Source organism: Strix aluco, chromosome 5 (assembly GCF_031877795.1).
Source record: "Strix aluco isolate bStrAlu1 chromosome 5, bStrAlu1.hap1, whole genome shotgun sequence".
Classification (NCBI taxonomy): Eukaryota; Metazoa; Chordata; class Aves; order Strigiformes; family Strigidae; genus Strix; species Strix aluco.
Genome location: NC_133935.1, coordinates 40,645,101 through 40,662,778, shown reverse-complemented (window position 1 = coordinate 40,662,778; position 17,678 = coordinate 40,645,101). Strand labels below are relative to the sequence as shown.

The window sequence follows — 17,678 nt, the reverse complement described above, 5'->3', positions numbered from 1 at the left end:
GGCCAGACCCCATACATGCCTTGCTAATGAACTGATAAGAGGCGAGCATTTCTGCCCCAGAAGCCAGATGCAGCAAAAACCTGTGGGACCAGAGAAAAAAAAACTAAAGATGGGCAGATATGCTGATCAGCGGATACGATGAACTTAAAAAGGCAAGAGAAAACTTTGCTCCGTGTGTACCCACAATGGAAGCTAGATTCGTGTGCACCCACCACCGAAGAACTGAAGAGTGAGGACCAACAGGACGCCACTGGATCTATGGTGGTGACTATTCTTGCGACTATATCCTGCATACTTGCTTTATTTCTGTCTTTTCCTTCCATTCTGTCCTATCGCTACCTCTCTTCACTTTTTAATAATAAAAAACTGGTTTGGGCGTACAGCATTTGACCTCATTTGTGTCTTAATCTCGCTCTTGGGATCATATCGAAACCTCCCCCGACATTGGATCGGGACAGGGGGATCTTATCCATGTTCAAGAGAGGTGTAAAAAAGACATAGCTAAATTCTTCTCAGTGTTATCTAGTGACTGGACAAGAGGCAATAGGCACAAGCTGAAATACAGGAAATTCCTCTTAAACATAAGAAAGAACTTTTTCACTGTGAGGGTGATCAAACACCGGAGCAGATTTACGATAGATTTTGTGGCATTCCCATCCCTGGAGATGTTCAAAACCCAATTGGATACAGCCCTGCATAATCTGCTCTACCTGACCCTGTTTTGAGCATGAGGGTTGGACCAGATGATCTGCAGAGGTCCTTGCCAACCTCAGTCATTCTGTGGTTCTGCGATATTACTTCCTTGTGTATGTACTTTTTCAAACCTCTATGCATGCTTAAATGATTTTATTACATAGACTCACAGGATCATAGATTAATTTAAGTATGAAGGATATCTGAAGGACATTTTACTTAACCTCCCCAGTCAGAGCAGGGCCATGTTATGGCTAAAGTGATTATGCCACCAGTCCTTCAGAAAGGTCTGAAAGAAGATACAGGTAACCAGGATGCCTGTTTCCTTCATGTACACCCTGTCATTAATTAGAAAATGCTGTTGTCAGACATTATGTGACTGATTCAGTCTTCTACAAAATATTAGGACAAGTATGAAGTTTTAAAATAATCAGCTCCCTAGATTCTTAAAAATCAGAGCTGGTTCTTGCTAGTGTGACTTTAGCTCATCCCAAATAAGTAATACAGTTTGTGGGCTGAAAAACATCCAAAATTTGCTTTAATCTATCTTCTTTCTTAAATCACTGTATTATCAGAAATTACTTAACTGAACAGATAGAAGAATCAAAACATATCTGAGCATTAAAAAAAAAAAAGTTCCTGAAATGTTGTTTCTTCCAAAAACTCTCTCCTATAAAATAAATGAGATATATCAAAAGCAGTGGGTATCAAGACTCTCAGTACTTTTTAATAGCTTATTATATGAAATGTTTATAAAGTAAAGTTAGACATTTCATTTTTACATCTCAAATAAACATTTACAATACTTTAAAAACACAACCTTGCCATAGATTGATAGTATTTAGTATTTTTTCATATATTACTCTTTGATTAACCATTATGAAGATTTGTGTTGTTGCAAAGCTATAAGATGTCTGTGTCTCAAAGCTCAGCATGAATTCAAATTTTAGATTATTTCATATACCTGTAGTTTAGTAAAGTAATTTTGCCAAACATCATTTGAAATAACATGCATGATTTTCTCCTGTTTTATTTGGAGCATTATTTTTCTCCCATTTATATGGACATCTTAAAACAAAAAATAAAAATTTACTGTCTGACAAATGGTATAACTTTATCTTTTTTCTATGTCATTCACTTTGTTCTTCTTCTTTCTCTGTGATGCCCAAGGCTTTATGCCTCAGTGAGCGCCTGGGGCTGATAAGAAAAGGTTACTTTGAGTAAGCAAAATGAATAAGACCCTAATTAATTAATGAACTTTCTGTCAATCACCTTTTCATACTGCAGGTGACACCTGCCTGACAATGTCAGTTTCAGCTGACATGGATTCCATGTTATACATAAATCTCTTGACTTAATGATCAGATGTGAAGTTATGAGTCCATCAACTGCTACACGTAAAAATATTTTTTCTGCCTAAGCCTAATCATTAACATACCTCTGTTAATGACTTGGGAAGTGAAGTTGATGTGCATTGTGCTAAAATATTACTGTAAAACCAGATCCTATGGTAATGTGCTGCATTCTGATGGCTTTTGAGGAAAAATGGCATCTGTTCAAGGTATTCCTTAAACCCACTCTCAGTGAGACTAAGTATTCCAAGCTCCAAGATTTCTTTTGTTGAAACAATTCTACTGTGTTGTATAGGGAATATTTCTAGGAAAATACCCATCATGTGAAATACTTTTCTATTCTATTTTCTGATAAAATTTCTCTTCACATCTGACTAAATGAGCAGCATAAATTTCATCATGGACAAAGTTTTGTTTGTTTTATGTTTCTGACTTGCTAAATTATATTATGTTAAATTATGGCAAATTACAGGGCGTCACATCATGTTACATAGTTCACATTGTAAGTCAATTCAACTCGACACAATATGACAAAGTAATGCAATATATCAGTTCTACAACCACATTCTTTAAGTAATGAAGTAATATTTCAGCATACAAACCAAAGCATCTATTTAGTATTAAATATCTATCATCTACTCCAACAGTGACATGTGGAGCAATTGGGTCATGTATCTACAAGAAGAAGGTATTTTTGTTGTCTTCTTGGGTAATTGATTAAACAATACCATGCTAGCCTTCTTTGCACATTATACAAACTCATTTCATTAAAACATTCACTATACATGTCAGCAGTCTGGGAACAGTACATATCTCAGTTGACAAATATATATGTTACTAAAACAGGCATCTTGGCTTTTAAACATCACCGGTCTTCAATAAATCCGTGAGTGAACCTACTGGTTCAGTAATCAAACTCCTAGTGAATAAGAAATATTCATGCAAGATTGTGGTATGAACACAGTGTTTTCAGGGCAAGAAACTTTTAAAAAAAGTGAATTTTGCTCAATAAATATATGCCAGTTGATTACAGTAGTGATCTGTATAGTAAATCTGACAGGAGTGACCAGAATACTAGTCCCTGTCTTCATACAGTACATAAAACACTAGGCAAGCTGCAGGCCACATTTACACTGCCTCACCACTCATGTTCTAAGGATTCATCTGGAGAGCAAGAGCCCAATAACAATGCCGCAGCATCAAGGATATGCAATACTAAATATATGTCTACAGTGAGACTGCAATGCAGAACATGGGTACTTGAACTAGTCTTCGTAACCACTAGCAATTTCAGCTGTGATGTGGAAGTCTACACAGATATGAATGGTAATCCACACTGACCTCCATGCTGCTAAACTGAGGTTGCTCCTGGTTATGCTGTACTACATTAAAAACTGAAGTGTGATGCTTTGCTGTTGTTTCTGCCAATTTACTCTTGCATTCAACAGGAAAAATCCTTACAAAGTCAACAGGGCTTTCAGTCAGCGTCCCTTTAAACATCCACTATAGTGAGAGAAAGACAATGATGAATAGAGAGACTAATTAAGCAGCCTGTTTCCAGAGCAATTATCTCATGAGCTTCTCAATTAGATGGCTTAAATGAGAATGGAAAATATTTTAGAAAGTCAGTTTTTCTTTGATATTTTTGTTAAGTTAGCCATGTAGCCAGCAGTACATCCCTTTCTGCTATATTGATAAGAGGAGCAGTGTCAGGAAAGAATTCAGAGAGGAAGGAGGCTGTTTAACCCAGCATTTTTGACATGTCAGTTGTTGAGTTATGGTCCAAGGAAGAAATGGGGGAAATATGGAGGAGAAGGGAAAACAGGCAGAGAAGTGTTACTTGAAATAGACCAGTTTGAATTTTATTAATTTTACACTAAAAGGCACAGATCTTCTATATTTAAGAAATTCTTTCGTCCTGTCTTTTGCTAAAGAGGACTTCTATGGCAAAGACAAACATTGTTATCCAGAAAATTATATCTGGGTCTTATTCCTGGGTCCCAAAAAAGTACAGTGAAGTATATCATCACTTCTGAGAACTATCATTATTCATGCAGATAAGCATAATTTATGTGTTTAGAAAATAGTCTGTTTTTATAAACCATACTAGAGATCTCTGAGAGGTAAAATAAATTATTTTTTAACAGTCCATTATACAAATCAGTTATCTCTCAGTCTAAGAATACTAATCAAAACACTGCTAAACAGTATTTTAATTGCTAAGTAGAGTGCCTTATGTTTCAGATAGGTTCCTTAATGTTTATGTGCAAAGTTTATAGAAGATAGAGGTTTTTGTAATTGTAAACGTAAGAATGTTATGGATCTTCAATCTAATTTTCAAATGAAGCTAAAATGTTTTATTTCAGTGTCAGTCTATTTCTTTTTTTTGTCATAAGATATTGTCATTATTGTTCATATCTATCTATCTATCTATCTATCTATACTCACAAACCTACATACAAAAAACCTTGTCATCTAACATCAGAAGAAAGTCTACTTTGGTCATGCTTTTTTTTTTTTTCTTTTTAAAAAATAGTGGAGACATGCACTAGTAGTTTATAAAATACACATAAGTTTTTGTTGTAGGTACTGAAAGCAATACACTTAAAAATACAACAAGTCAAAGTACTGCACACATATTACAAATTCTATATGGTAAATTTGCAATATGTTGTTAAAAAAGTGAGGCATTATTTTGGATGAGTAATTCAATCACTAAGAATAAAATTTCAGGTTGATAAGTTATTTCAATTTGGCATGATGAACAAGTAAAGTTCAGAAATTATGCATTCTATTTTTTAGCCAAACAAATTTTCAATTGATGATGAAGTAGTGTTTTATATGCCAGCTAAGTAAATATATTTTTTTTTAAAAAAGTACACAATTGAAAACTAAAATACCTTTTAAGGCCTCCCAAACTACTACATTGCTCTATGTATGAGACCTTGTATGTGTATTACTTGGGTGAGGCAGGTTTCATTTGAAGCTGAGAATTTTGACATGCAGTGTTGTCATTGAACCAAATGTGTGTTTACTTCCATACCTTGTATATGTGGTTGAGAATGGGTACTGCATATCAGCTGTGCATTCTTGAGATTCAGTTACTCCATCTGACAATACTGAAAAATTTAAATGCTCACCATGGAGCAGGTAAGGGGCCTACAGGAAATCTCTACAGGAATCCCTGGTTACGGAACAAAGCTAACATAAAGAAGATCTAGTGTTAGGGAATGTCTTGTACAAATCTCTTATTATAGGTAGGAGGGATACTCAGGAGGGATTGATTCCCTCAGTTAAAATATCCCTAAGGCTGAGAAGTTTCAAGCTATTAGAAATGAATAGTTTGTCCTTATGTATTCATACAAATACAGGATTTGAAAAGACATCCTGCAGATTTTGTTCAGAAGAAAAGTGAGATACCTGCATGGAATTATGGATTAAGAAGTTTTTGAGAACTTTGTTTTATCTTTCCTGGGCATTGAGTTTGCTTACTGCTTTATCAATACAGAATATTTTTTGACATTTATTTCTAGGAAAGAATTAATAGACTTCATCTGCATGTACTTAGAAGACTACCTTATTGCACAGAGGGGCCATATATTTTCCCAAAATGACCTGGAATTCTGCCATTCTTACACCATTGAATATACTGTGTGCAGTACTTTTATTTTGAATAAATGCATGGCATCCAGTAAGTGATCTTTATTGTGTCAAAACATAATTGCTTACTCTTTATTGTTCAACCCATGTATCCTGGCAGTTTTCTCTACCAAGATCATTATGAAACAATGCACTATAGTGAATGTTGCCATGTGTTCAACATTACTGCTCAGATTTTTATCTGGGTTTCTATCTACTTCTTCTTTTATATTCCCTATTTCATGTCAGATGTGTGGACATGCTTTCAATATGGAATTTGAACTCTTTCTGTAAACATGGTTCTTTACCAATATTTACTCAAAATCAATATGACAAAATATGTCATTGTCACTTTTATGTGACCAGGTAATTTCAAGTTCAAGTAAGAATTCAGCTTTTACTCCTGCTATTTTTTCTTCTAATTATGGTAAACTAAAGAAAGTAACCAATGGAATGATATGGATTTGTATATGATTAAGTTCCACGTGGTATCTTCATAGAAAATTATGATGTTTGCGATATACAGTTTGCAATTGCATTTGCAAATAGTAAAATGAAATTTGAAAGCTGGTGATAGCAGAGTAATACTATTAAAATGTACAAAGACATCATAAGAACAAAATGAAATTGTATGCTATTTAAACATTTCTGGCAGTGGCCAATACAGAGATGTCTAGGGAAGATTAAACATTTGTTTTATACTGAAGTGTTCTTCAGTTTATATATGTATTTATTATCACTCAAAAGGAAAGTAAGTTGTGTTTTATGTTTGTCCTCAGGAGTCTGGATCTGTCTATGTAAGTAACATGAAATGGTATATAATACCATATACTAAATATTATGTTATTTTTGGCCACTACAGGAAATATAGAATAATCTCATCGGTTCAAGCACCATTCAGTGCAGATAGGTTGCAAATATACTAGCTGTCTGCAGCTAGTGCTACTATTAAGTGTGCAAGGAGTTACTATTTATTGCTTTTTCTATCATGCCTAATTCCAAAATGCCTAATTTTGATTTTTTGAAAACTTTTCCAATAGGATTTAGACAATACTATATTAATAACAATATATATTATTAATATAATAATAGAGACTCATATATATACACATACATATGTATGTAGCCTTTTGTCTTCTGTGGCCTTGAAATGTGATTCACTTGTCTTAGGAAGCAAGAGATGCTTTAAACTTGTTGCTCATACACTTAATTTCACTTTCAGTACAGGCAACCTTTTATGAATAAGCTATATTGCAATAATAAATCACTGTATTTTTCCCCCTAAGGTAACACAGTAGTTCAATTCAGAAAAAAGGTAAAAAAGCAGTTTTGGGGATGACCCATTTGCAGTCAGTGGCTCCTTATTTAATGCTGAGTTTCAACTACATATATTTGCAATGTATGTATGTATACAATATAAGTGTGTATCAGCTTTCTTTCTCACCCAGAAACCTGAAAAACTAAAATAACAAGTCTCCTTTGTCTAATACTCAAGACTTGTAAGCACTCAAATTAAGGATCTAAACCAATAAAATAATAACACATTTTCTCACTAGTGGAGAAATAAGAGATACATTAAATTTAACAAAGCAGACCAACCAGTCAGTCAAGACAGACTGACAGTTTCATACAGCAGTACCTTCAATCTTGTTTCCTCCTTTCCTTCAGAACATTCCATCTATAGTTTGTTTTTAAAGTGTGGTAGAATCCAAAATGTTGACAGGTTTGAGACACTGCACTCTATTTTCCATATTGTCTTCTGCTGAGATAACATGACTGCTTAGATCATTAGGTCCTCATCAGTTACTTAGTTCTCACCATCACCTTGAAGATAACTCAGAATCTTCAGGGGCAAATTGATTGTATACAAAATCCTTGATATCACAATCTCAATGGAGGGATTCTTTATAGGAATCCCTTACTCCTTCATTGTTCTTAAATTTTGAATCATTCCCTTGCACAAGAATTCAGATTGAAGTCTTTCTTCAGATGATATCTCAAGTTAAACATATTTTGCATAGTTTTTTTCATTATCCAAAAGCTAAAATCACATTATATTATCCTTCTTTCAGTTTTAACCAAAATGTTAAATTCAGTAACTTTCCCATTTACTTAATTCTTCTTTCTCACCAAAAGGTGCAGTCACCAGATCGTTTCTGCATTTCTTCATCATGAATAGAATAGAATAGAATAGAATAGAATAGAATAGAATAGAATAGAATAGAATAGAATAGAATAGAATAGAATAGAAGTAGAATATTTCAGTTGGAAGCAACCAACAATGACCATCTAGTCCAACTGCCTGACCAATTCAGGGCTGACCAAAAGTTAAAGCAGGTCATTAAGGACATTGTCCAAATGCCTCTTCAACCCTGACAGGCCTGGGGCATCGACCACCTCTCTAGGAAGGCTGTTGCAGTGTTTGACCACCCTCTCAGTAAAGAAATGCTTCCTCATGTCCATTCTAAACCTCCCTTGGCACAGCTTTGAACCATTCACATGTGTTCTATCACTGGATACCAGGCAGAAGAGATCAGCACCTCCCTCCCCACTTCCCCTCCTCAGGAAGCTGTAGAGAGCAATGAGGTCGCCCCTCAGCCTCCTTTTCTCCAAACTAGACAAGCCCAAAGTCCTTAGCCACTTCTCATAGGACATTCTTTCCAGCCCTTTCATCAGCTTGGTTGCCCTCCTCTGGACACATTCAAGGACCTTCACATCCTTCCCAAATTGTGGGGCCCAGCACTGCACATAGTACTCAAGGTGAGTTCGCACCAACACTGAATACAGTCACCTCTTCTGACCAGCTGGTTATGCTGTGTTTGATGCACCCCAGGATGCAGTTTGTCCTCTGGGCTGCCAGGGCACACTGCTGACTCATGTTGAACCTGTTGTCAACCAGCACCCCCAGATCCCTTTCCGCAGGGCTGTTCTCCATCCACTCCTCTCCCAATCTATACTAGTGTCCAGCGTTACTCTGTCCCAGGTGCAGAATATGGCATTTGGACTTGTTAAATTTCATACCATTAATCATAGCCCAATGCTTTGTCTATATCCCTCTGCAAAGCCTCTCGTCCCTCAAGAGTCAACAGCACCTCCCAGTTTGGTATCACTGGCAAACTTGTCAATGGTGCAATCCACTCCTGCATCCAGATCTTTGATAAATATATTGAACAGAACTGGCCCTAGAATTGAACCTTGAGGAACACTGCCGGTGACTGCTGGTGATATCATACTTCTACAGGAGTCATTAAGATGAAATAAGACAAAAAAGAAACAAACAGCTTGATTTTCTGACTTCAAATATTAGTTCTAAACTGAAGGGAAGAAATTTTTTTAAGAAAATAAAATAGATAATGTTGTCTGGGATCCCAAAACCAGTTTGAGGTAGATAAAAATCTTTTATAGCAATGTATTATTTATTTTAACAAGTGTAAAGTCATGTACCTGGGGAAGAGCAGCTCCATGCAATGATATGTGCTAGGAGCCACCCAGCTGGGAAGCAGCTTCGTAGGAAAGGACCAGGTAGTGGTGGACATAAAGTTGATCATGAGCCAGTAACGTGCCTTTGTCACAAAAAAGTCTCCTGGGCTGTGCTAGGCAAAACATTGCCAGCAGGTTGAGGGAGGTGATCCCTCCCCTCTACTCACCACTGGTGAGGCCACATCTGGAGTATTGTGTCCAGTTCTAGGTTCCCCAGTACAAGAGAGACATGGACATACTGAGGAGAGTCCAATGAAGATGATGAAGGGACTGGACCACCTCTCCTATGAAGAAAGGCTAAGAGAACTGGGACTGTTTAGCCTGGAGAAGGCTCAGGAGGATCTTATCAATGTGTGTAAATAGCTGAAGGGAGGGTGCAAAGAAGATGGAGCTGGGCTCTTTTCAGTGGTGCTCAGTGACAGGACCAGAGGCAGTGACCACTAACTGAAACACAAGAGATGATTGCCTCTGAACATCAGGAGACACTTTTTTACTGTGAGGGTGGCTGAGCACTGACACAGACTACCCAGAGTGGTTGTGGAGTTCCCCTCCTTGGAGATATTCAGAAGCTGACAGAACATGGTGCTGGACAACGGGCTCTAGGTGACCCTGTTTGAGTTGGGGGTTTGAGTAGATGATCTCCAGAGGTCCCTTTCAACCTCAACCATTCTGTGATTCTGTGATTCTATTTTACTCTGTTAAGTAGGAGTTCCACTCAGGAATTATGCTTTGTCTGAATACGTGGAAAAAATGGTCCTGATCAAGCTGAAGATTAAAATGCAGCAACACACAGAGTAAAAACTTGGAAACACTTAAAGCATTGCCCATTTCAAGATTTACTCAGATACTTAGCATAGTGTGCCCAGTCCCTTTAATTTTCAGCATTGCAATGGCAGCCAGAAACAAAGAACAAAGAAAGAAAGAAACAAAGCCCCAGACTTTGAACAGGGTAGATCACAGGTCTTTCAGACCCCAAACTACAAAAAACAGGCAAAGAAACCAAAGAGTTTTTGGAAAACAATTTGCATCAAGGAAAAAAAGAATCTTACAAATTCACTATTGATTATGTAAATATATAAATATATTTTCCCATTTTTATAAAACTGATCAGGTTTAGGCCTTGTTTAAGTAGCTCTAATAAACTATACAGATGGTTCTTAGAGATCCTTATTGGCTTACCACTTTGACTAGTGTTGCAGTGGGTGTTTTGATGGCAAGGGAAGTTTCAAAGCTCTAAGTGATTTCAATCTCCCTGTTTGGCTGCCAGGCTGCTTTTTTTTCCCCAAGGAGGCACACATCAGAGCAATAAGACCTTCTCTGAAAGTGAGCAGAGATTTCATTTTTTTTCCACTGACACTTTTTGACAGGAGATAAGGGAGACATACAAAGAGTGCCAGGCACTTTTAAGGTGAGGTTAAATGTTATAGCTGCTGTAATCTAACAGTTTACTGCAGCAAAAAAGAGGAAACCCCTCCTTCTACTCCATTCCTCTAACAGCCTCAGTCTCCCTGGTCTTTTGCTGATGTGATTCAGGTCTCAGATTCATCAGGTCTTAGCTGACATGATTCAAACTACTAAACTACGGGAAAAACTACATTTTTTCTGCTGAGTTGGTTTTCCATCAGGCTTGTGCTTAGAGTGGCTCATGGAGGGCTTTGGCAAGCTCCAGACTAAAAGCTGCTGAAAAGCCTCTCCAAAAGAGGGAAGGACACAGTATGACATTCCCTTAGTGTTGGCAAGATGATCGTACTCATGCACACCATCACTTCCTACAAGGAGCAATAGTAAAACATATTATAAGATAGTTAACATACATTACAGCGAGAAGGAGAATATCAGTTTGTACATAGGAGGGAGTGGAGGAGGACTCAATCAACAGCTGAGCAAGGAAGGCCAGATATGGGAGTGACATTTCAGTGGTTTCAAAGTGATAAAAATCATCCCTAAATTTCAGAGAATACACTACACTACATTAATTTCAAGAGAACTATTAATGCTCTTAAGAATACAGAACACAGAAAAAAGACCAAAATATTTTTCTTAGACTATTTAAATATTTTGGGAGTCTGATTTTTTTTTTCTCTGTTCAGTTAGAAATGTCTTTTCTTCATGACTTCACAAGCAGAGGATAGATAAAATACCTTATTAACCCTTTCCACACCTATCCTGTATATGAACAAACAGCTGGAGAAAGCACACTGGTCCCTATATTTCTTCAAAAATGACCACCTTATAAAGTAGAACCTCTTAAATTTGAGTTTCTCTCACTTTTGTCATACAGTACCAGAAAATTTCAACCTGACAGATGAAAATTGAACAAAAAGGATAGGAGGAATTACTGGAGAAAGGAGGAAAACCTTAACTAGAGACAGTTATGAACTCCTTGATTCAGAGAAAACTTTTCCATCATTACTTATATAGTAATGTTCCACACATTTGAAAACACAAATTAGAAACACTTCTTGGTTCATGTGATGATATGCATGCTTGCCAAGATTTCTTAATGTTAATTGCTACTCAAAAAATAGTCAAATTAGAACTTTATTTTTTTTTAAATAGAAGTGTATGTAATGACAACATCTTAGAAGTGTATCCCAAGTAATACCCATATAAAATTTGAATATTTCATACCCTTAAAATAATGAAAATTTGGAGCATCAAATTAATGAGGAGCAGTCAAGGAATTATTTAGAATTCTCTGAAACAGAATTTGTTCACCTGTCTTAAATTCTGACAAAGCGGCTTTCAAAATTTGAGAAGCTATGGAGAGTTAAAAAGCTAATCTTCAGCAGCAGCTGTAAGAGCAAAGCAGAAATATTTTTATGTCCAAACAAATAATCTACATTTCAATGTCTTATTAATAGACACAGTTTAAAATAGGAACTTCACGCTGATTGATATGTGGGGGCAAAGAGGGATACTTAAACATACTGAGCCTGATTCCATTCTCATTTATTCAGTTGGCTTCAATGTAGTGACTTCCAGCAGTGAAAGAAAGGGGTAAACTGGATATTAAATGACGTTCAGAGCAAGATATATTACTATAATTTCAGAATAAATTCAGAAATGTTATATATCTCTCTATGTAAGACAGCAATTGTAATGACTGCATTAAGATAGGAAAGCAATATTGAACTCCCCAAACAAACCAAATTTTTAATTGCACCTGAAAAAAACCTACTGTAGAGAACCTTATGCATTTATTGGCAAGAAGAAGAGACCAACCCTGGATGTTTCAGAATAGCTTCCACCCTCAGCAAGAAAAGAAAGAAAAAGTATAAGAAAATATTAAGGGTATAATATTTTTACTTTTTGAGGCATATTTACTTTCTACTGCATAGAAAGGATGAAGATGACTAAAATCTACAACAAAAACTTTACTTAAAATAATTCTTGAACCATATGCTTACATGTCTAAATTTTCTTACTCTAAAATTAGGGCTTTCCAGAAAGGCAGTAGGGGTAGTTATTACAGGTTTTCAAACGTGGTTTCGTATCATTTGGGCAGTGAGGAGTGGGATGAGGGGCAACAACAAAAACCCCAAATCTTTGGAACCTTTTCAAAACAAATGTTTAAAATATACCAAACTAAGGTCAGTCACAGAACAAAGGACTTCAGATCCACTTTTAGAAAATTATATTATAAAATATATAGTCTGAAAGATATTACTGTGAAGCCAGTATAAATTAATTTAATCATGGACTTTTTGATATTTTTGTAAGCTATGTACCTTTCAACAGGAACACCAGCCACTTTGGACTGTAAACTTTGTCTAGCATGAGGATATAAGTAACCAGAATTATGTTATTACTTATCTGAATTCTCTTAAGAGATGGGGACAGGGTATGAAGAAATCAATTCTAGTACTTATTAATCTCTTTCTTTTTCATGAAAAGATGATCAAATATCTACTCAGTTGCTCAGATATCAGTGTTTACTAAAACTTCAGATATTCTGCATAACTGAAATAAGGGGCTGAAAGATACAACACAAGACTTATGTGAGGCCTTGGACTTGTACCTGTAACTAGGCAGGGTGTCCCACAGTTTAAGAAGCTGGATCACAGTCTGAGAACGTGCTGAAGCATTTCAACCAATATAAGACAGCCTTGCAATGTGAACTAGCTTTGTATGTTCCTTCCACCCCTGTTTGTTTATGTGCTTTACAATAATCAGATATGATTTTCAGGGAAAACCATCTTTTTACTCTTGCTCACTAAAAATTGTGAAATTATGTGGGTGAAAACAGATTTTCTGTATGTCATTAGACCTACTTAAGTCTTAACAGGATTACTACATAATTGAATGTGTTGTCCAGCTAACGGTCTGTGTAAAAGGTAAATTGAAACAAAAGAATACACTTCATAAATGTTGTAAATAGTTACAAGTCAGTTCTGAAACCTGGAACGACATGTAAAAGGAAGAAACAAATAAAGTCATAATACATCCTCATGTTAGAAATATCTACTTTTTGCCTGAAAACATTCATTCCTGTTTTGCAAATCCTATTGTTATCCAGGCTCCGAGGCCCTTCTTTTTCTAAGCACTTTTTCTAGTAGTTACCTGTTAGATCTCAAAGAACAGATAATGTCAAACAGTCATTTTTTTTTTCCCCAAAAAAGTCCCTAAGAGATATTATTTATATCCCCTGTGTATAATTAGCATAGTTGCCACAAACACATTCCCCAACATAAAACAAGGAAAGAGGAAGAAGATTATAACGCAAGTAAGAAGGTACATTTTTTGCACCAAGTTCTACATCATATCTGTACCTTCTAGAGGCTCACTCTGGAAGAAGAATGAACTCCAACCTCAAACAGCTATTAAATAAGCACAAGGGAAATTACAGAAATTACACAGAATTACAGAAAATGGTCAGAACTGATCTTTTGATTTTATGATTTGTCTAGCACACAGCAGAACAGAAAGGAGTGGAACCTAAGATGATCTCATGGAAGGAACACTGTCAATACTTAAGCTTACTTATTCAAGCAAATTGGAGCACAGGAGATAGGTGGCATTGCCTAAGGACTGCTGAAGTAAACAAGACAGGTCAGTTTGCTGTACTGTAAATTCCTGTGGAAAACTAACTTTTTTTTTTGTTTTTATTCCTTTTTTTTTTTTCTAGAAAATTGTTCACATATGAAAAAGGAAAGAATAGCAGACTAGAAGTGGAACAGGAATACCAGTGGAACCAGGATAGGCAGAAGACTACGCTTTAAAGAGGATGGATTTGACACCATAAGAAACAATTTGTTTCCTTCCTTCCCAGAACATTTTCATCTGTTTATGCTATACCACAGTTTGTAATACAGCTATTTACACAAACAGCTTAAAAGGATTTCAGAAGGCAGCAGAAACTTTCATGAAATGACATAATATGTGGGCACAACATAGATCTCTATCAAGAGAAGGGGGCATAGCTATTACTGCACAGCATGGTAGATATAAAGAGAAATAACAATGTCAAGGTAAAGATAGAACATACAAATATTAATCTTCATTTATTTCCTATTATTTAATATTACCCTCCCATTTAAATCTTTTTTTAATGTGTTTTGTTTCATCTTACTTTGAAGAAAAGATAATCAAATATATTGTAATATTGCTATTGGTTACTCTCCAATGCCATATATCAGTAACCATTATATTTAGTTAGCAGGTGTTTTAAGTAACCCCAAATTTAAAAGGAAACATACAATTGGACCCAAAGGAGACAAAATGGAATCTGATCTGGAAAACTTAGGTGTTCATACAAATAATCTATAATAAGAAATGCCCATATTACCATCACAAGCTGTGACATTCCACAAAATGCTGAAATATCCATGGGTATCCAGAAACATTTTAAGAAGGCTCTATATATTTAAACAAGCTTGAGAGATTGGGAGAAACACAACTAGTGTGCATACTTCCTTTAAAAAATAGCTTGCTGATGGTAGGAGCCTCCAGGGAAAGCTTAATGAAAGCCTCTTTGCCGCAGACTTTCTAAGAGGTCCATAGGAAAGGAAGTACTTTAACAGAGTTCACTGAAAATGGGACAGCATCAATCTCTCCTCTTTTTCCTTCAGCCTTTCCAAGACTCTAGAGGAAAGGAACTTTCAAGTGTTACATACAGGAGCAACGTATACTTCTGTAATTAATTATTAATGCCTTGAAAAACTATATTCCATAAATAGTGCAAGTTAAATACACTAGAAAATGCTCTTATCTCAGACTTACTGATTTTAACCCTTATGGGCTTCTGAAATTTCCTTCTCTCCTTATCTTTGTTACCTATTACTACCTTACTTCTTTCTTTCAGCAGTACATTAAAAATATGACAAACATCTGTCATTTGTGACTAAATATCCAGTTCAGCATATCCACTGCTCTATGAAGTACACCATACACAAGCTCATACATCATTGACTCTTGGTAGCATGACAGCAGCCCAGCAAGTGCACTGGACAAGAAGCTGCAAGTAAGATTTTTTAATTTTCTTCAGGGCTTAACTCTTGCTTAGACCTGCATCTGTTTTTTTGTAGTTGAAGTCTCAGAGCTTGTTCTCAAGATAGAGTGCCAACTCAGGAATGAAATAGGTCCAGGACTTTCACCTGAATGTGGCAGTACTTTCTCCATATCTGCAACAACTCCCGCGCTTGGAATAGTTCAAAAATGTCTGGCTGCTTCTGCAATTTAGAGATCTTTCATTTTTAGGTCAGCCTGCCTCACAAGGTACAGACATGCAGTAAGCATTTCATATTAGGAGACAGATGTTGTAACTCCTATTTAAACACAAAAGTTTAAGAGGCAAGAAATTATTCTTTACAGATTTTGTTTCTAAAATCCCTGTTGTGGTGTATAATCCTTATGCTTTACTAAGAAGCTCCTGGAGTCTGGCAGTACAGATGCAACAACAGGCTTCTGTTACATATCTAACATCAGAGATTTTTAGAATTAAATATCCTAACTCCCCATGCTAAAGGGTGGAACATCATAGCAAACAAGAAAATATTTAACTCCACAATTAATTTGTTGTACTTCAAGGGGAGTTCTGCCCATACCTAGGTTTGGAAAATATTTTGCAAAATAAATACTCACTTATAACAAATTTAAAATCAGAAGTATGATTTTGTTCTTCATTATTCATTGTTTCAGAAAAACAATATTCTCTGGACAGTCAGCATCAACTTGTGGCAGTGTTATATGCAGTACAATGGATTTTTGCCTTTTTTTGTTTAAAGGTTAGGGATTGTTTTTTGCCTGGGGGGATTGCTGACAAAGCACTTGGCAGTAGGTACAACACATCTACAGTAAGTAGATCAGAGTATTTTACCTGCAAACATGCTGCAATAAAGTGCCATCATTCAATCAATACAGATTACTTAGTTAACATTTTTCTTAATGTATCTGGATTACTAGATCATTAGATCATTACCTGATAAATAGTGTGGGTAATGAATTGAGAGAGTAACTACATACCTTCAGGAAGAACCTGCCCGATAACAATAATCCATTAGAAAAACTGGCAGTATCTTCTGATCTATTGCCCGCAAAGCTATGACTTGATGGAGAGTTTCATTCCCTCTGCTCAGCACTCCAGAAGAAAATCAGCACAATTTAAATATTTCTCAGGATGTGACAGCTCTCTAGATCCCTGGTTGCATTCTGTTCCCAGGGGTTGACAATCTGGTGTTCCAGTGTGCACAGAGCAGTGAAGATGAATTGAAAAAGCTTGAGATAAATTAGGGATGGCTAAGTTAAAATTGTCTCTGCTCCCGAGTCTCTCATCTGCAGTCTGCAAGCCTATTTTGCTGTGAAAAAGCTAGATGGCAGGCTGCCTCAGTGAGTTCTTCTTAAGCGACAGGGAGCATTTTCAATGAAGAAAAATTCTCCCATTATCTAAGCTAATGTGACTGCAGCTAAATGTAGTCTTAAAAGTGTCTACTAGCATGAAATTCATTTTCACTGTTGCTTTCTTTCCAGCCACAGGTTAAAAAAGAAAAAAAAAAGGTAGAAAAAACATAGCACCACCCTATCTGTACTTCTATCTGAAAGAAATACTCAAACTTCTTAAGCTGATAAATGGCAGCACGTTTCATGATATACCTGTGCCCAACAATCTAAGTAGGGGAAATTTTCACTGTTTCCCAAACTTCATCTGCTTGTACTCAAATTATTCTTCTACTACCTGCTCCTTCTGTTTTGCTTTTAAAAGTTATAATTTCTTTTCAATTATCCTCATTTTGAATGTTCCAGGTAAGAAAGTGGCAGTATTTTCCCCTTGTTGACAAAAAATTGACAGCTAAAATTCTGAACAATTAACATATTTAGCCTTAGTAGATAATAATCTAAAAAAAATGTGACTGATGTTTTGCCATGCCATTAAAAAGTTTTAACAACAAAAAAATATTTGTATCACGTTCTTGATCTTTAATTATGAAACACTTCTCTGATTACACTAGTTTACAGAGAAGATAGAACTGAAGTTTTTTAGAAATCAGTTTAGTGGCAAAGCTGTTTGACAAAGTC

General features: G+C 36.0%; 1 protein-coding gene across 1 annotated transcript in view; it reads right to left on the bottom strand.

Moving 5' to 3' along the window:
- Window positions 1–16,743, bottom strand: part of MGAT4C (MGAT4 family member C) — a 495,362-nt gene extending 478,619 nt beyond the window's left edge. The window contains exon 1 of the mRNA XM_074825419.1: window positions 16,629–16,743. The gene's annotated coding sequence lies outside the window, so the exon portion shown is untranslated. The remainder of the gene's footprint in view (window positions 1–16,628) is intronic.
- Window positions 16,744–17,678: the final 935 nt, after the last annotated feature.